General features: G+C 33.7%; 1 long non-coding RNA gene across 5 annotated transcripts in view; it reads left to right on the top strand.

Moving 5' to 3' along the window:
* Positions 1 to 21,181, top strand: part of LOC141385815 (uncharacterized) — a 93,122-nt gene that overhangs the window by 17,668 nt on the left and 54,273 nt on the right. The window contains exon 3 of one of the 5 annotated variants that reach the window (XR_012406866.1): positions 9,490 to 11,681. The exons of the other annotated variants lie outside the window; for them this stretch is intronic. This is a non-coding gene — a long non-coding RNA (uncharacterized lncRNA). Of the gene's footprint in view, positions 1 to 9,489; positions 11,682 to 21,181 lie in introns of those variants that run through there. 5 annotated transcript variants of the gene reach the window in all.

The raw sequence follows: 21,181 nt of genomic DNA, 5'->3' as shown, positions 1-21,181 counted from the left end.
ATGAAATAAAAACAAATAAATAAAAACAAATAATAAAAATCTAATAAAGTATCTAAACACAAAAGTTTAGAAACATTATAAATGTTCTAAAACATTATAAAACATTATATTAATAACAACATGAATAATAAGAATAAAAAATATAGTTATAAATTATCTTATTTATAATTATTAATTACAAGAAGCTTTCAGAGCAATATGCTTGAACCTCTAATATAATAATAATAATAATAATAATAATAATAATAATAATAATAATAATAATAATAATAATAATAATTATTATTATTATTATTATTATTATTTTCTTTAAGTGTAATAATAATCATTTTTCATTACCAGTTATAATATGTGGTCATTAATTCTTTAAAATCAACACGGCTGGTTCTGGTTCACTATATACAGTCACAAACATCTTGTTTTGTTGGTTCAGGGGTTATGGATTCATTTGCGTATGGTATTGGGTGTGTTTTAATATTTTGTGGGATACATTGCACATATGTGCTTTGAGCAGTGTTTTAATTCTGTTATTTTATTGGCAAACATGTATATTTGCATGTTTATCGGCATATTTGCTGAAAGTGCTCTTATGATTTTATGATATTGGGACAGTTGCATATATTGTAAAAGTAAAACAAACAAATGAAAAACATTTATAACCTAATATACTGAGCACAGTTTACAGATATATAGCAAAGATAAGCATATCTATATTGCTAAAAACATTTAGAAAATGTCAAATATTTTAGAAAAAAATATCATTAATTCATTTATACATCGATTTTCTTTTCGGCTTAGTCCCTTTATTAATCTGGGGTTACCACAGCGGAATGAACTGCCAACTTATCCAGCATATGTTTTACGCATAGTATGCCCTTCCAGCTGCAACCCATCAATGGGAAGTTTTTACACAAACACTCATACACTACGGTCAATTTAGCTTACCAAATTCACCCATATCACATGTCTTTGGACTTGTGGGGGAAACCGGCGCACCCAGAGGAAACTACAAAAGATATAGCCTTTTATATAGTACTTGCTGTAATCATGATGCCTGCCTTAATTTCACAATAAAATTCTGAATATGTTCAATTAAATAGTTAAATCCTGTAAAGTGCCACTAATGTAATTTACTGTGAAAAATTACAGTAACATGTTGTGAAATTCTGGGAATTTATTACAGTGTAGGCTTAAACCTCTAATAATAACAATAATAATAATAAATTTGGTCATTAATTCTTTACATAACCTTATATAACTCGTTTATAATACTGAGCACTACTACTTTACTGAGCACTATTCACAGAGACAGTAAACAGCAAATATAAGCATAGCTATATTGCTGAAAACATATTGAAAATGTCAAATATTTTGAAAAAATAATCTAAAAAAAGTACAAACTAAACACAAATTTGCTATTTTAACTTGCTATTTTACTCTTTTTAACTTGTTAATAACAATATGAATAATAAGAATTAAAAATGTCACCTGTACTGTGGGGATAACTGGAGCACCCGGATAAAACCCACATGAACACTGGAAGAACATGCAGAAACGCCAACTGACCCAGCCGAGGCTCGAACCAGCGAACGTGCTACCCATTGCGCCATTGTGCAGCCCCCTTTATATCATATTATTTATAATAATCAATTACAACTTTCAGAGGTATAAGCTTGAACCTACAATAATAAAATTAATAATAATAATAATAATTATAATACTTTTTTTTCCTTTTTAGTGTAATAATTCTCAATAAAACATGATCATTTATTATTACCAATAATGATATGTGGTCATTAATTCTTTAAAATGTTATTATCCAAATTTTTCAAGATTTATTTGATTGATAAAAAAAAAACAAAGCACAAATTGAATCATCTCGACAGTTATGAATAGTTTATGAAGCTCTATAGGCATGGAGTGTGTCAGTCAGCAGCACAGCGAGGGTGTAAATTTAAGAGGAACTGGGTCTGAGCCTTTGGGCCTCTGATGGAGAAGCCCAGAGCAGAAAAGGACAGCAAAGATCCAGAGGCAGCGGAGTAGCGGACTGGAGTGGCGGACTGGACCAGCGGCCCTCCTCTGGGCACAGAGAACAGGCTAGAGCGGCCCTTCGGAGCCCTGATGAAAGGAAATGGAGGGGCGGAGAGATCAGGTCAAAACAACAACAAATAAACAAACACAACACAGAAAAGAAAGAAAAGAAGAAACAGAGGCTCCAAGGTCCTTTCGCTAATTACCAGCACTTGCATTTATTAATAAGGTCTAATGAGCACTTTCTCAATAGTTTGTTTTCCCCTAATATGAATATTTCCTTTTCATTAGCGTGTTACATGTGCGTGGATTGCTTCCAATGATCACACCACTGCCTTTTCTTTCCCGAATGCGCGTCCGCATGTGTTTATGTCAACATTAAGTGCGAGTGAAAACACGTGAGAGTTTTTAGATTATAGATCTTTGCTTTTTGTTGTTGTTTTGTTTTTCTTCAGATTGTAGGTCTGTGTAATGTCAGAATGGTGCGGGATTATATTGAATGGGGGGTGGGGAGTCGATCCAAGCGCCAAGTTCAGGCAGATGGTTTGCCTTTAAACTGGCTGATTGGAAGCATGTAGCCATCATTAAAGGTACTAATTTCAAAAAGAGTCCATATTGTACACATGCTTAATTAATCAGCCCCTGGCTCACTCACTAAATCAACACGGCTGGTTCTGGACTTTTAATCACTATATACAGTCACAGCATCTTGTTTTGTTGGTTCAGGAGTTGTGGATTCATTTGCGTATGGTTTGTGTGTGAAGTGAAATTGTCTGAAAAATTAGGATGACGATTATTTTGGTACTGAGCAAACAAGCAGTTTAAGATGGAGAATTTAGGTTAAGGAGTGTGTTTTAATGTTTTATAATGAAGCTTGTGGGATATACTGCATATATGTGCTTTAATTCTGTTAGTGTATTGGCATATTTTAGGGTAAAATTGTTTTACTTTTTAATAAATATATAAAACTGTATTTGTTAAAAAAAATTTATAGTTTATTTTTTATGGTCTTTGGACAGTTAGATGTCTTGTAAAAGTACCACATTAAACATGAAACACATTTATAACCTAAAATATTGAGCACTATTCCCAAATATATAGCAAATATAAGCATATCTATACTGCTGAAAACATTTAGAAAATGTCAAATATTTAAAAAAAAAAACTTTATGCATTTTAATACATTTAATACAAAACATATATTATATTTTTGTGATGTCAAAGCTATATTTTCAGCAGTTATTTTGATAAAATATTACAATAGTAATAATAATAACAATCATAATAACAATACAATTTAAATAATAATAATGATAATGATACATTTTAAATAGTAGTAATATAAATAATAATAATAACAATACAATTTAAATGAAAATAAAATATAAATAATATTAATAATAACAATACAATATAAATAATGATGATGATGATGATTATTATTATTATTAATATTATTATTAATATCATTATTGGGTGGCATGGTGGCGCAGTGGGTAGCACTGTCACCTCAAAGCAAGAAGGTCAGTGATTCGGTATTTCTGTGTGGGGTTTGCATGTTCTCCTGTGTTCCCACGTGTTTCCTCCGGGTGCTTCGGTTTCCCCACGTAAGCTAAATTGTCCTTAGTGTATTTGTGTAAATGAGAGTGTGTGGGTGTTACCCAGTGATGGGTTGCAGCTGGAAGGGCATCCACTGCGTAAAACATATGCTGGATAAGTTGGGGGTTCATTCTGCTGTGGCAACCCCAGATTAATTAAGGGACTAAGACGAAAAGAAAATGAATTAATTATTATTACTATTAATATTATTATTATTATTATTATTATGTAAATGTTGATTATGGTACTAATTTTGTCAATAATTTACCATAATAATTTTAAAAATTAATATTAATACATTTAAGAATTATTGTAAACAGTTTAATGCAGCATTTCTATGCAGAAATTTTAATGCAGCGTTTGTAGGTAATTTAATGAACAGAATGTAAAATAAATAAATAACAGCAACAAAATAATCAACAAATAATATTAGCAAATTAACACATTGGTGCATTTTGTTCACCAGGTCTGTCCCTGTGTGTGTTTAACATCAAAGGGGTTAAATCAGATAAATACTCCTTATTCTTTCCTTCTTTTTTAAATGAATCTTTAAATGAATCTGCTCTCATAAATCTGTTTTTCTCTGCAATACAGACAAATGTTTCTGTCCTTACTCTTGTGGAACCATTACATGCCAATAAATAAATAAATACTTGAATCCTTTTTTCAGAAAGCAGACAATTTATGATGCTGTAAAACTTAATACAAAATGACTCCTACAGTATATGACGCAACGTGCAACAGCTAAACTGAATGTGTACATCACTACGGAGAAAGTGAGATAGCAAGTGGAGTAAATCATCTTTGTTGGATGAGCAGACTGGAGCTGCTGGTGTGTCCAGTCATTAAATCCAGTCTGAGGGAGAGTTTTCAGCTTAATCTGCTGTGTCTCTGCCTGCAGGCCGCATGTAATTAGTGATGAGTTGATTGGTAATCTGGCCTCTCCTGGTGCTTTATCTATGGCAAGTTAAGACGCCCGTCTATAATCTGGTCTGCCCAGTCTGTGCATGTATAGCAAGTGAATTGGCTGAATTTTAATCTCTGGCCTCCCCCTTGTTGGTGTTTTGTCTGTTGCTGTGTGTAATGTAATGATCTTTGTGAGCTTTGGACAGGGTGTCTGGTGGGAGCATGTGGGAATCCAGATCATTTTATTCATGTAATGGGAATTCAGCAAGATAGTGGACTGAATTGTAGTAGTCTGGACTTGTAGAAACAAATCAGATTTTTTACTGTGAATTTTGAATGAGTTAAAAAAAATGTTTTTAATTTTATTAAGAAAAAAGCTAGAAAAATGAATCAAACATGTTTTAAGGTTTCTCACAATTTATTTTTGTTTAATAAATAATAGTTAAAAGTTTGAATAACAAAATGTAAATAAAAAATAAAATGTATTTTGAAGGGTTCCTAAATTTGTTTTGTTCAGCTTTATATAATCTATTGATACAATTTAACATTATTGTTTATAATTGTATAATTTCAAATAGTTTTATTTATTTATTTACAGTTTTTTTTTTTTTGCTTGAAAAGTGGATGGAAAAGGCAAATGAAAGGAAACGCTCAAAGTTCAAGGAGCTAGTAGAGAAGTGCCAGGAAGCTGTTTTTGCTGTGGCAAGCATTAAAAAACCTAAGACTAAACCAAAGGATAAAGAGTGATGATTATTTATTTATTTATTTATTTGTTTATTTGTTTGTTTGTTTGTTTGTTTATAATTCAAAATGTTGGGGAAATTATGGGCAAATATCCTATGCCACAAAATAAAACTAAATCTGCAAAAAGAAAGAAAGAAAGAAAGAAAAAGAAAGAAAGAAAGAAAGAAAGAAAGAAAGAAAGAAAGAAAGAAAGAAAGAAAGAAAGAAAGAAAGAAAGAAAGAAAGAAAGAAAGAAAGAAAGAAAGAAAGAAAGAAATATTTGGGTCCACTTCAGACAGTATTCTCAACAGGACACACACAAATGTAGCAGAGCTGAAACGGTGATCCCACAGAGCAGGGGTGGATCCTCTACTACACTATACAACATAGAGCAGCTATATATTTTAGCTGAGTAATGAGGTAACCAATATACTGTGCTTGTGTCACTCTAACATAATTACAGCTCAGGCTGCTGAAACAGTGATATCACCTCCAGCTTCATTATTCCGACACCTGCTGCATCTAACACACACCTGAGTGTTGGGTGTCTTTGACTCGTAAACGTAATTTTGATGGGATCTTTGAACTCTTTAAAGTCTTTAATTAATAGCATTGGTACTGACAGCCTGGTGACATGCTGATCACTCTGCCAGTATTAAAATGCAATTAACATGCCAAAGTTAATATTATAGCAGATGTTTTATGTTTATATGTGTTAACCTTTCTGAAGTTAAAACATTGGAATTAGGGCGTTATTTATAAACTACTGGTCAAAAGTTTGGGGTCAGTTTTTTTTCTTTTTTTTTTTTTTAAAGTGGCAATTATTAAATGTAAACAAAAATAAGCTAAATTGTTAAATATTTATAAAAAAAAAAAAACTGCTTTCTTATGTAGTTTTTTAAATGTAATTATTACTCCAGTCATCATTGCTTTTATTACCATTAATAATAATAATAATAATAATAATAATAATAATAATAATAATAATTTTTGAGTGATTTCTGAAGGATCGCGCGACTGAAGACTGCAGTAATGAAGCTTTAAATTCACTGGAATAAAGGACTAAATTTAATTAACTTTTGAACAGTTATTTTTTATTGCAATAACATATTACAATTTTTCAATTTGTATAATATTTTTTTATCAAATAAATACAGCTTTGGTGAGCAGGAGTAGCCTATTTTAAAACATTTAAGTAATAATAACAATAATATGTATATACAAATAATGCATTTATTATATAAATGTCTAAACACATGGCACGTTTTTGCTATTTTAGGCAAATAATAAATCTAAATAATAGCATTTTGATTTAAAATTAGGAAGAAATATTCATACAAATAAATTAATATACTAAAATATTATTCATTATTGATATTTATTTATTTTATTTTTTAAACACTCTCTCATTCTCACCTAGGCTGCATTTAAAGATAAGTAATATTGCTAACAATTTACAATAAGGTTCAATTAGTTGACATTAGTTAATATACAGTATTTGCTAACATGAACAAACAATGAACTAAACATTTATATCAGTCTTTATTTATCTATGTTAATGACATTAATCAAAATAAAGTTGTTCATTGTTCATTTTAGCTAAGAGTTTATTAGCTAAAAACAAGCATGAATTAGAATTTTGATTAATTAATTAATTAATTAATGTTAAACTAATGAATGCTGTAAAATATTATTCATTATTAATTCATGTTAGTAAATACATTAACTAATGAAAACATTATAAAATACAGGTGTTAAACTCAGTTCCTATAGGGCCGCAGCTCGGCACAGTTAATTTCCAACCCTAATTAAACACACCTGTTAAAACTAATTAAGTCCTTCAGGCTTATTAAAATCTACAGGTACTGTAAGTGTGTTGTGAACTTAACTGTGCAAGGCTGCAGCCCTCCAAGAATGGAATTTGACACCCTTGTTGTAAAGTGTCATCAATATTTTGATGATTTAATACACATTCAAAATAAACTGTCTTCTATTTTCTTTATTCCAGTGATTCAAAACTATTTTTTCAGGAGTGTTATACAGTTTTAGAGGCACATTATTCTTCAATAATTATCCTAAAATGATTATTTGATGCTCAAGATGCAGTTCATATTATCAACACCATTGAAATCAGTTTTGCTGAATTAATTGAATGTTTGGTCATGAATCTCTTCTTTCTATTCCCTTTTTTAATTTTAAAAAATGGCCATACATGAAAGGCCATTATAGAAATGTAACTTTGTACACTCATAAGCAAATGAACCACACTGACAGAAATTAAAACATCCCTTTGGCAGATCCTGAGGACCTTCAGGAATGTGGGTAGGCTCCATGTGTCCTTTTCTCTGCACAAATGTTACTGCTCCTGGTCTGAGACTCAGAAATGCTAAATATGCCCTGGTGAAGGGAGTCTACTGGCATTTGCAGGTTTAACACTGCATGCACTCACAACAGACGCGTTTACTGTCTTTGTTCATATTTAAATGGATATAAGACCACAAACAGCACTGTTGTAGACCTCTGAAGGAATCTGCAGGATGAGGAAGGTGTGATGTTTTTGTTTTGATCTTAGCATCTGATTCTGTCATGTGAAATTTAAACCATGCAAAAATCAGACACATGTCACTACTGCATCTTTGTGATGACAGTTTCATGGTTTATACAAAGTGAAACAAAAAGCCCAAATGCGCCCGTAACCAAGTGAGATCTGAGAGCTGTCATGTTAGGGTACAAAGAATGCTAATCAGATCTCTTCAAGAAGGGTTGCAGAAAACATACTTAATATTCTGCAGTAAGTCCCTCCATTTAGTGAGGTGATATAGGCAAAGATAAATGTGAATGAAATGTGGAGGAGATAAAATATATTTAGTTCAGTACAACTAAATTTGACTCTGGACCACAAAACCAGATTTATGGTTTAATATATTTAACTCCACGGCCAAAAATTGTTATTATTTAAAAATTATAGATTTTTATTTGAAGTCGAAAATCATCAGAATATTAAGTAAAGGTTATCTGTCTTTCATATTTTAAATGTCCTCCAGTAAATGTATCAAAACTTAATTTCTAATAAGTATGCATTCACTACTTACCTGCCAACACTCCTGTTTTTTCTGGGTGTCCCCCGTATTTTATACCAATCTCCCGCCGCCCTCCCATTTTGTTATTTCTCCCGGAAAACTTCCCTTACTGGGAAACACTGTACATTTTCATTCACACGCATACACTACGGACAATTTAGCTTACCCAATTCAGCTATAGTGCATGTCTTTAGACTTGTGGAGGAAACAGGAGCACCCGGAGGAAAACCCACGTGAACACAGGAAGAACATTCAAATTTCACACAGAAATGCCAACTGACCCAGTCCAGGCTTGAACCAGCGACCTTCTTGCTGTGAAACGACAGTGCAAGCCACTGCGTCACTGGGCCACCCCTCAGTATTTATTGTTTTTTTTTTTATTCCAGATTAGCCTATAATTTATCTTTGCCAAATATTGTCCTATCCTAATAAGCCAAACGTCAAAAGAAGCATTATTTATTCAGCTCTTAGATGATGTATGAATCTCAATTTCAAAAAATGGACCCATATGACTGGTTTTGTGGTCTAAGGACACAAGTTGGCCACATGTTTAGGCCTGCTCTTTGTAGACTGTGTTGGCCATTACCAAAATCAACCTGTAGTGTTTGCGGTCATTAATTTCACTGTCAAAAAAGAAAAAAAAAGTTATCCCACACAAACCCTCAAGAATCGTGTTTTACTCATCATAAATAAGTAGTTTGAACAAGTAGCCAGAGTCATTTTTTTGAGTGCTGTTTAGGATATCTGGTCCTTGTTTTCTCTTTGAAATAGGAATATTTTGCTAACCACATTGGCAGAGTATTTGGCTTGCTTAAACAAAAAGCTCACGTAATTTTGACATATAATTTCTAAAAAAAAAAAGACAATATTTTATGTGTATAAAATAAATCTTAGGGTAAGAATCTTTAAATAATTGGACTAGAACCAAGACAAAAACTTTAGGTAGAAAAGCACTTTTTGCACACACACACACACACACACACAACCACACACACACACACACACACACACACACACACACACACATATATATATATATATATATATATATATATATATATATATATATATATATATATATATATATATATATATATATATTCATTTTCTTGTCACCACAGCGGAATGTACTGCCAGATTATCCAGCAAGTTTTTACACAGCGGATGCCCTTCCAGCTTCCTCTGGGAAACATCCACACACACATTCACACACACACATACACTACGGACAATTTAGCCTACCCAATTCAACCGGAGGAAACCCACATGAAGGCAGGGAGAACATGCAAACTCCACACAGAAATTCCAACTGAGCGAGGTTGGAACCAGCGGCCGTCTTGCTGTGAGGCGACAGCACTACCTACTGCACCACTGCCTCGCCCTATACATGTATTTATTCATTATTATTTTTAATCCTAATTCTTTAATTTGGAGTGCTAAAATCTTCTCTGTAAAAATCTTTGACGCTAATTTGTGAAAAAAAAAGAAAAGAAATACAAATCTGACTTCATCCAGTATTGACATTTGGTAACACTTTAGTTTAGGTCACAACCTGTCTATTATTAAGTTATTAACTGTTCATTAGTAGTTATAAAGTATGATCTTATTCTGGTTTACTTCCCAAAACCTAAACCCAACTTTTACTTTACCAATTATTAATAAACAGTTAATTACAAGTTTATTAGGCTAGTGGTGTGCGTTAATGGTTTGTTATTATCATGAATTGTGACCTAATGTGTTTCCTCAGATTTCAGTGTAAATTTAAAATGTATAAGTGGAATTTCATTAAAATAATGCCTCATTTTAAATAATTTAGAAAACTTAGAATACTTCTTTTTTTTTTAAGTTCTAAATGTAATTAATGATAACAGTGCCTTATAAGGTGAGATAGGGTTGAAATAAGGATTCATAGGCTACTGTACACTGCGGCTTATAGGAACATGTTAGACCTGCAGGGCAAAACAACCAAGCAGAAGATATAAAGAGAAAGAAGTGTGTAAAGCTTTTAAGTTCAACGGAGTGAGCTTTATGTGAAGGAAAGTCTAGACGTTGAGGAGAGTGATGTGCTCCACACTCCAGCAAGCCAGCAGTGAAATGCTTCTTTCAGCTCAGCCCTTTCAGAGCAGGACTCCTGCATTATCTGTCTGTCAGCCGAGGCCTGCGGGGAAACTCTGAGCTCATGAATGGGGGAGGAGGACCGGCCTGAGCAGAGCAGAGCAGAGTAGAGCGTCTCTGGAGCATCTCTAGCCCTGTGGCTTCAGGACTAATTCAACATCATATCAGTAGACTCGTATTTGAGCTAAAGCGCTGTGTTTACTAGACTGCAGGGTCACAGTCATTCTGTCTGTAGTTTAAAAAAGGCATTTACTCTTACAGCTGACATGTAAATCTATGAATTGAGCTTTTAGTTTATTTGGATAATACTATTTTGTATAGTTCAGTAGCTTTTGCACTCTTATTTTTGTACTATATGTTTGCTTCTCTTTTAATGAAGAGTTCAGATACAAAAACCTTTTAATACAATCTAAAGTTTTCTAGCAAAATTAATATTTTTTTGTCAGCCTCCTGTTTATATGCTATTATTTTACTTTAGTCTTAATGAAAATAACCTTTTCATCACTATAAAAGTGAAAAATATATACCTACACACAGGAAAAATGAGAAGAATTTTCATTCTAAGATAAAATTTCCGATGGCATTTAGGGGTGTTTACATCTGAACTCTTAAAATATTTTTTAATGAATGTTGAAGTGAGAATCCTTGGTGGATCATATAATGCAAGTCGACTGCTACCTTCATTTAGACATTTTGGAATAGCAAAAATATCTAAGTTTAACTAACTTTCCTGTTTGGGTTTAGTTATGAAGACTATGACTATTGTCAAAAGCATAGTAAGTTTAAATAGATAAATAAAGGATTATTATAAAATCAGTGAACATTCAGAATGGCCCATGTATACAGGACTAATAAAGGAAAATCCATCTAATATTATACAATCTTTCAAAGTCTGAGTCTGATTTGGGCCTATCGAAGAAAAAACAAACATGTCAAGTAATATTTTGAAGAGAGAAATACTGTAGAGTGAATGTGAAAAATTTGTGGAACTAGTAATTAGTTGGAGTTAATTATTTAATTATTTTACAGCGCACACACGTAAAATCTCATTTATACCAGTGGCTTAGGATGATACAGATACAGATGTCTTTTAAAGTGAAATGACATATTTGCGAGACAATTGCCTGCAGTTCATCTAGCAAACTGTTTCTTTCTGACTTGTTTGTGCAAACATGCAATGATGTGATGTTTATGCAAGTATATTATTAAATTGCTAAATAATGGCATAAAGCAAATAAAGTAAATAGTCTCGTTTTGAGTTAGAGTGTCTGCCGGGCATGTCTGAAAGTGAGTTTTAGAGTGTCTGCCAGGCATGTCTGAAAGTGAGTTTTGATTGAGTACATTTGTAGATCCTCACAAAATTCAATTGGTTTGGATAGGTTGTTAATCTAGTTCACTGTAAAAAGCCAATTCAAAAGATGTTTTCTTTATTTAGGACTGTTTGAGGCTGTGGATTAATAATAGTAATAATAATGTATTACATAAGGTACAGTTTCCTGCATAGACTGATCATTTCACTTCATTAGAACTCAATTTATAATCAGGAGCCATTTTTTTATTCTTAAAGTCCCAGTAACTATTCACTAGGAATTTATTCATCCAATCATTCATTCTCCATTGGCTTAGTCTCTATTTCAGAGGAATAAACCACCAAATTATCCAGCATATGTTTTATGCAGCGGATGCTCTTCCAGCTGCAACTCAGTACTCGGGAACACTCATACCCACTCACATTCACACACTCACTACAGCCAATTTAGCTTACCCAATTCACCTAAAGTGCATGTCTTTGGACCCACGCAAAGACGGGGAGAACATGCAAACTCCACACAGAAATGCCGGGACTTGAACTAGTGAGCCACGTGCTGCCCAGGAATTCATTCTCTAGTCAGTAAATTTTTCACTAGTCAATAGCCATGTATCACCAAAGACCACAGTTAAAGAAGATAAATAGAAAACAAAAGTTAAATAAGATGTAAAATCTTCTTTAATACTCTACTTAAGAAAAAAAAAAACACCTCTGCATTTTCATATTTTTAAGGTACAATATCAAAGTTTTATTCATCAGCACATGCACACAGTTACAATAAAGCTTGCAATGGAACAACTATAAAAATGACAAAGCTACTATTTAAAGTTAAAATAATTGTTTTCTTGTACATCAAGGACACTAATTATCCAAATGTGCCAGTAATATATATTAATAGTATTACACAAGCCCTTAGTTTTCAAATGTAAAATGTTCTACTGAGTTAAAATTGTCAAATTACTGTGTATGTGCACTCCAAAAAATTCTGGTTTAATTGTTTTAATGAAACTGAAATGACACTTTTTAACCCAGTTGGGTTTGTCTATATTTGTTCCTACAATGAGCTACAACAACCCAGCATTTGTAGAGTGTGTGCTACAAAGTGAAGTTTACATAAAAAAATATTTCGAAAGAATTACGTGCTTATGATTGACCACAGCTGGTCCTGCATTATCATCATGATTTACCAATCAGACGAATCCAAACGTACATAAATAACCAGAGTTTCTTACCTTGGTCATTGTGATCTTGAAGAATCCCGTCATCCACCGCTACTCCTCCCCCTCTTTCCTTGATTAACTCAGAATAGGGCGACACGGCGGCTTAGTGGTTAGCACTGTTACCTCATAGCAAGAAGGTCACTGTTCTGAGTCCCGACTGGAAAAGTTGGCTTTTCTGTGTGGAGTTTACATGTTCTCCCCGTGCTCACGTGGGTTTCACCCGGGTACTCTGGTTTCCTCTCACAGTCTAAAGTTTTAAAAAGTTTTAGTACTGGGCATTCTCCAAATAAACACATGCTGGTATAGTTGGTGGTTCACTCTGCAGTGGCAACCCCTAATAATCAAGGAATAGGCTGAAAGAACAAACTCAGGGGAGCCTTCTAGTCTTACCTGAGCTCAGACTCCTCTCTTTCCGGAGCCCCGGACTCGAGGATCTTCTGAGCTCTGGGCTCTTTTTTGTGACAGCGTGCCAAACACGCTTTATAATCAATCATCAGCTAAGTGTGAACTCTTGAATGACATTCAATATAAATGCTGCTTGGATCTGATCAGATCATATGAGTGTATAGGCCTGAAGTTTTACATGTCCAAATTATCAACAAAAATGTGCAACAGTGGAAATGCAATGAATGAATTACTTTTTATTATGCAATGCAATATTTTTTTATTTGCTTGTTTATTTTACAGGGACAATACACTTGACATCGTTATACAAAAATAACAGATGTTGTGTACATAAGGCATATAGCATAAAGATAACTTGCAGCCCTCGTCCCTGGTTAGGCTTTACATTTAAAAAATAAATCAAACAATCAAGAATAAAACACAACAACGAACATGTACAATATACACAGAGCCACAAACATAAAATGCAAGTCAATCTGTAACTAAAAAGTAAACGTGACCAACCTGAAAGAATAATACTTAATGCTCACATTGCTGTAAATATTTTTAACTATTCTTTTAACTTTACAGAAAAAAACTGGGAGTTCTGATTGTAACTTTAAATCAACAGGCATAGCATTCCATAGATGTGAACACAGCAGTTCTGCATCTGCGGATTCTACAATTCCCACTTACTCCCTCTAGTTTTCGCCCCACCACTGCTGAATTTTTTTTTTTTTATCAACTCACAGACTACTTTAGGGGAAAGACAATGTATACACTTAACATAATTTTTTAAAAAGAAAACTTAAAAAAAAAAAAAAACTTCAAAACTTAAGTTGTATTTTTAAGAATTTGACAATGGTGCCATTGTATTGGTTTCTGATCCATTACTTTTAAAGTTTATTTGTGAAGACACAGGCCTAACAACTGGCTGAGTTGCTTTAAGAGATATATATGGTCTTATGATATGAAAACAGTTTAAATTTGCCTTTATAGTCTTAGACATTTTCTTAATATGGCCATCAAACGTATGCTTTGAGTCTATGATGACATCTACTGTAGGTTTTTAATTTCACTCACTTCCTTGATTTCCTTTTGGTCAGTTTGGATTTTAAATATATCTACTGCTCTGGTTTTTAAGGAAATACACATTGAAACTGTTTTGTTGTAATTAAGCTAAACAGTTGTCCTGCAGCCAGTGGGAAATACGGACCAGTTGCTTGGTTAACATGTTTGCAGCCTTCTGTAAAGTTTCTGCTGTTATATAAATAATTGTATCATCTGCATACTTTTGACCACCAACCTCATTGCAACTTTCAGATAGATTTATATACAAACAGAAAAGCAATGGTCCCAATATTAAGCCTCGTGGTACACCTAATTTGCATTTTTGAAGTGTTGACATCACACTGTTAATTTGAACACATTGCTGTCTACAATCCAGGTATAATTTAAACCAGTTTAATTAATACATTTGTATTAATTGATAAATAAACAATTAGAAATCACAAGTTTCATTTATTTCTATTTGATACATTTTATTATTAAGTGATTTTATAACTTTGTTTCATAGACTAATGTGTTTTTGCTTTTATTTTAATTTAAATCCTTCTCAATGCTTTAAGGGATTTTAGTCCATTGACTACAAATTCATGGCTTATTTGGTTTTTCCTCATTTTCATAAAATGTTTAAACATATAACTTCAAAAGTCGTAACGTTGAGCATCATCTCAGAGCTGGCTCATGTTCATGTTTTACAGTCCTTGGTGAAGATTTTTTATAAATCCCTGCATATGGAGAAAATGAATAGGGAAAAATGTCTTAAAACCAAGGCTTCTGAAGAAAGTGGGTGGTCACTGTTACGCTTGATGAAATCAAACACGAGTTTGAACAGCTTACGATTTAACGCTTTATACCATAACTCTTACACCAGAGGGCCTTTCTCGGCACACATTTAAGGCGAAACACAGAAAGAGCAAATCAATGTGAACAAAACGAGTCTCCATGTGAGCTCATCCGTTACTGTAGTGTGTGTCTGAAGCGGGCTCTATGAGGCTGCCCAGCGTGAATATTATGGGGTGCAGATCTATAAGGTAAAGCCCCCTTCTGAGTGGTGAGTCCTTGACGCAGCAGGAGAATAAGTTCCCACTCTCATGATTGGAGACATCCATTATTGATGATGTCCTGATGAGATTAATCAAGCTTGAGAGGCTTTTTCTTCCTCTTTTCTATTTTTTTTAAAATTCGGAATCATGTTGAAACCAATAACAGCGTCATGACATCCTAATCGCTGTGTGATGAATATTTATATCAAATAGAAAATGATGCGTTCCATATTCATGACCTCTCTGTTTTTGTTTTGTTCTTTCATCTGTCAGGGTTTTATTTAATTTATTTATATTATTATATTTGTTAGTATGTTTCTGTTGGATACTAACGCGCTGCATATGGATGCGTGTTTGTATATGTACACTGCTTCATTCGTGAATAAATCTGTGCGTCGCTCGTCGTCTATTATAATGTATGTTGTTGAGTAAATATGATGCATCTTTCTGTTTTGACACAGCAACAACCACACGCTCATAAATATTGTTACAAAAATAACATCCCGTAACTATACATGCTGTCCAAACACATCAGTTACATAAGCTTCCTCTTTCATTTAATGAAAGACCGAATTAAAATACATGCAAATGCATCCACATTCATCCTCGGTTAGTGTTATTTTTGATCAAGGCCGGAAAGCTTGCTTTTTTCCAAGTAAGCTGTGTAAGACTGAACTATTGGAAAAGCACTTGGTTGTTTGAATTATTGATTCAGACAAGTTTTTTTTTTTTTTTTTTTTTTTTTTTTTTTAAACATGGAATTCTGTTCAGCTTGCTTAGCCTTTAAAAAACTATTCTCTGTATTTCTTACAGTTCATTCACAAGATATACAGCTGGATGATACATTAGTAATGTCATTAATCCTGTCAGACTAAGCGAGTGGCGAGGAGTGGGTTGTCACAAAAAATATGGACAAACAACTTTAACAGCATATTTACTGATGAGGAAAACACACAAAAGGATTAAAAAAAATCATTAGGTAAATGCTTGTTTGTATTACTTCATTCATTCATTCATTTTCTTCTTGGCTTAGTCCCTTTATTTATCCGGGATCACCACAGCAGTGTCGCCCTTCCAGCCACAACCCATCTCTGGGAAAGTTTGTATTACTTTTAACGACTTATTGTACAGTTTGACTTTAATGAAAAAAAAAAGTTTGTTCTTATTAACAATATTTAACGTAATCGTTGTACTTTCCATGGGCGGTTCAGACAAGACAATAATTATTTAAAATAATGATAAAATGTAATAAAGCAGTCTTTTAACTAAAATATTGTGATATTTCTTAAAAATCATACTTACCAGAGGAAAACAGATGAAGACCTATGTCCCGGTGTCCTTCAAGCTCTGTCTGAGCTGCGATGCTGGTCCCATAATTTAATTCAAAAATGTATATAAATGGACAAACACCCGGAACACTTGTAGTAGGGAACAATTCTGTTAAAATATGCAGTCATTTATTGTACAGATTTTTTCACAGTGTGCAATCTGTGATTTTATTGCTATAAAGCCATATGATATGGTTTAAGCCAGTAATTTTTGTTTGTGTAATCAATGCATCGAAATATGAGAATTGTTTCCATTTATAAATCAAAATTGCAGAATTACATTTGGTTTCATTTCTTCCAGAAACATTCTGAGTCTTCCACAGCAAAATACTTCTTAAACAGCTATAAATTCTGGTTTAAAACATTTAGTCAGCTTCCCAAAAGAATAATTGTTATGATGTGTTCACATTTTGTAGCCTTGATTTCTTTTAAATGAACTCCAGTGCAATTGCTGTGGTTTATTTAAATTGCAAACAATGCCATTCGGATCCTGTTGCGCACCAAAGTTAAAGTTAGACCCCTGAAAAGCTTCTTAACAAACACTTGTTCAACTAAAATATAAACATAACATTTACAAAAAAAAACATATAAACTAAACATGATGTCACAAGATGTGTTGTCACAAAATATTTCTTATAATAGTTTCACCATGGCAATTTAGCCCTGACATCATAAACAAGTTGCATCAGAACTATGCTGTGTTTATGTCATAGCTACAGAATTATTGGCACTTGTTGGACACCTTTAGACATTTTACAAGCTCTTGACAAATTCTTAACTAATACAACCCATGTACACAAGCCATGCAAACTGGCATGTAGATTAACATGAACCATTGTTTTTTATGTTTAGTTGTTTTGTGAAACAAAATTTACATTTACGTTTTCACACATCTTGCATGAAAAAAAGTCAGGAAAGTGGGTGAGTCCAGCTTTTTTTAGGTGACAGTGTCGAGTGGCGAAAGAGGAAAGGGTTTGAATGAAAAGTGGAGTTTCATTATAGAAATAGATGCGTAAACATTTGAGTTTACTCGCTTCGTTCATGCGAAAAATTCACTTCAACAGACGCAGATTCGTTTGATGGGCAGGGCTTCTGTCTGCCTGGTGACTCTAGCTTCGCTGCTAAATTGCTAACATGGATTTTATTGAGAAAATAACTGTGTTTTATGTGCTTTAGGATGGCTGAAAAACAGCATTGATTCAGTTGGAGCCGTGTCTGAGTGCACTAGATCCTTTCAGAGGTTTACCCAGCTTTGTGAGTTCATAAACTCTTCCAGAAACTTAACCTGGATGATGGAAGCTTTAAGCGGTGCTTCTGACTGAGCTGAGGCCAGTTTGATAAACTGTTGTCGGTGTGTGCAGGAGTATGTTTTCCTTCAGGACACCAACAACTGGCGCTATGTCATAATCATGCCCCCACAAGAGCATGCTCCTGATTGGGTAACGTGGCGTGAATGTCTGCTGAAGTTCAGATTTATACGTTAAGATACGTTAAGCACATCAAACATGCAAAACGCTCCATTCGCGCGTATCGTGCCGCAGGATGTCAATTTGCGCTTTTGTATTGACTTAACATGTACAGTTGAAGTCAGAATTATTAGCCCCCCTGAATTATTAGCGCAAAAAGCTATTAGAAAAGACTTTCTCCAGAATAAAAAAATATCAGACATACTGTGAAAATTTCCTTGTTCTGTTAAAAATAATTTGGGAAATATAAAAAAAATAAATAAAATAAAATCAAAAGGGGGCTAATGATTCTGACTTCAACTGTAAATCACTCGCGCTTGACACTTCTACCGCGTCTAGTGTGAAAGCAGTATTACAGTTGGCAACACAACATGGTGTCTCTCTGAACACTGGTAGTTGCATCTCATTCTCAATAGAGCGCGCTGATTGGTTCAAATCAAGTCTTTCTCGTGAATTAATGAACAGATGTGCTGAAAACTCAATGATGTCACATTGTACCAGCCGGTACAGACAGCCAATGTCCACACTGGAATTTACACAATGAACTCATCGCTGTGACACAGCTTCAAAAGAAGAACAAATTGGCTCCAAACAACGCAAATAAACAAACAATTTTCACTTTTAGCTATATATACTGTATGTGTCCTACTAGTGTTTTTAGCTATGTGGGACATATTTATGACGGTCAACATATCAAAAAATGTGTTTTAGTGTTTCCTGACCCTTTAAATCAAAATCTTGATGTATGGCTATAAAATAATGAAACACAGGAATTTACTGTAAAATGTAGAAATATTTTTACGTTATTACCGTAATTTTTATGGAAAGAATTCAACAAACAAGGCTGCAATTTATTTTTTTAAACTTAAATTTTACTAATTTTATTTTTTACAGTGCACATAGACGTACACATACTATCATACAGTTATCTTAATTTTCAGCATGTTCAAATTTTGTTCCGTTCTTAAATAATATCCAAAAAATGATTTATTTTAAACAATTTTTGTATGTACTTTTTTTTGGAAGTAGTTTATTTATAGCTAAACAAATAATTTGCACCATTAAAATATAACCAAATCAGAAAACTTCATGTTAAGTACATTTACATGAAAGAGCATTACATTTGAGACCTTTTATGCTCAACCAAAATATGCAAAAAGATTGTGCTGCACTAATGCATATATTCCTATGTACTCATATTAAAAAAACAGCCTCAAGGATCTGAAGATAACAAGACATTTCTTGACATGGTGACTAGGAAAAGGTCTCTGTTAGCCTGCAGTGCCTCTTGAAGCGCAAATTTAAATGCAAAAATGCAGATGAGATATTAGAGCACATAAAATAAAAAAGAATATTTTGCATATGTGGTACACAAATCCACGTTGAGAACATAGTGGATCATCTGCTGACCTCATATGAATTTATCCGTGTTCAAAATTGCAGTGTCAGTGTGTCGATGTATGATGAATGTCAATGAAAGGGTGACAGGAGACATGAAAGGTCTGACCTCAACAGTTTGTTCAGTGCTTGCCCAAGTGTCTATGTTTGTGTGTCTGCCGATGGAAGGTGAATGGATCCCCTGCAGCAGTGTGTAATAACTAGTGTGTTCTAGGTAGGGGGTACAGAGGGGGAGGGAAAAGGATTAGATGAGAGCCTTTGCAGGACATGGTGTGTTAAAGATCTGCCTCCTGGCTTTCCTCGGTACTTCTGTCGCTCCTTTCTCATGCATTTGTGCATGGCAGTGGCCATGAGCCGTAGATCCCCTTGTTGGGCCGAGAAGCAGCTCTGTCAATAAGGATACATCAGCGGCTCCAGCCCATAGAGGATCCACCCATTACCCCCTCCTTTTACTAAACACACACTCAGTCACTCTGTAGCTCCACTGCCAGAGGCTTCCATTAGTCCCACCACCTGCTGTGCCACGGCCCCCCCAAACACACACAGTCACTCTTTTTATTTTTCAAAGCGAACCGTCCATACGCTTTCTTTCTCTCCCTTTTTTCTATCCACCTTTCTCCACACGTGACTGTTTCATATGGGTTGCACTTCCTTTTTGGGGAACTGTCATTCAAATGATCTGAAACGAATCCCAATCAATCCATATACAGTTGAAGTTAGAATTATTAGCCCCCCTGAATTATTAGCCCCCTTAATTTTTTTTCCCCAATTTTTCTTTAACGGAGAGAAGTTTTTTTTTAACACATTTCTAAACATAATAGTTTTAATAACTCATTTCTAATAACTGATTTATTTTATCTTTGCCATGAAGACAGTAAATAATATTTCACTAGATATTTTTCAAGACACTTCAATACAGCTTAAAGTGTCATTTAAAGGCTCAACTAGGTTAATTAGGTCAACTAGGTGGGTTAGAGTAATTAGGCAAGTTATTGTATAACAGTGATTTGTTCTGTAGATTATCTGAAAAATATAGCTTAAAGGGGCTAATATATTTGTCCCTAAATTGGTGTTTATAAAAATTAAAAACTGCTTTTGTTCAAGCCGAAATAAAACAAATAAGACTTTTCCCAGAGGAAAAAATATTATTAGACGTACTGTGAAAATTTCCTTCCTCTGTTACACATCATTTGGGAAATATTTAAAAAAGAAGAAAAAATAATCAAAAGGGGGCTAATAATTCTGGCTTCAACTGTACATAGTAAAAAGTGAGTGAGATGTACGTTTGGTTTTGTTCTGTACTTTTTTCCATCATGAATCTTGACATAATATCACAAGCCGCATATCTGTGGCCAAAGGTATTTTTGAATTCTATGTGTTTCCCATGGTTTCCTCTGGGTGCTTCGGTTTCCCCCACAGTCCAAAGACATGTGCTATAGTTGAATTCTTCTTCTTCTTCTTCTTCTTCTTTGGCCTTAGTCCCGCATGGTTGTGGGGTCGGATCTTTATAACAA

This window comes from Danio rerio, chromosome 5 (assembly GCF_049306965.1).
Source record: "Danio rerio strain Tuebingen ecotype United States chromosome 5, GRCz12tu, whole genome shotgun sequence".
NCBI lineage: Eukaryota > Metazoa > Chordata > Actinopteri > Cypriniformes > Danionidae > Danio > Danio rerio.
Note: the sequence above shows the minus strand (reverse complement) of the source record. Positions and strands in the feature narration are given on the sequence as shown.